This window comes from Penaeus monodon, chromosome 22, assembly GCF_015228065.2.
Source record: "Penaeus monodon isolate SGIC_2016 chromosome 22, NSTDA_Pmon_1, whole genome shotgun sequence".
Lineage (NCBI taxonomy): Eukaryota > Metazoa > Arthropoda > Malacostraca > Decapoda > Penaeidae > Penaeus > Penaeus monodon.
In genome coordinates, this window is record NC_051407.1 from 10,679,195 (window position 1) to 10,679,452 (window position 258).

A 258-nucleotide genomic window follows, 5' to 3' on the forward strand; every position below is an offset into this window, starting at 1 on the left:
CTTGTGTAAAATGAAATTGATATTTGTTAATTCCATCGAAAAAAAAAAAATCTGCGAAAAATATATTTCCCACTAAACTGCTATATCCATTTTATGGTGTTTTGAATACTGACGAATTTAAATGTCAGTGTGAGGTCAGAGTAAGTTATTTGTATCTTTCAGTCTATAAAGGAAGAAAAATGCAATTCCGTGAAAATTATTAATAGTTTTGCAAATGCAGTTCTATGAGAATTAGTAATAGTTTTGTAAAATTCCGTG

At 27.9% G+C, this 258-nt stretch overlaps 1 protein-coding gene across 1 annotated transcript in view; it reads left to right on the top strand.

Annotated features, from left to right (window-relative positions):
* LOC119586935 (putative neural-cadherin 2) overlaps positions 1–258 on the top strand; it is a gene marked incomplete at its 5' end in the record, with an annotated part of 72,205 nt that overhangs the window by 51,980 nt on the left and 19,967 nt on the right.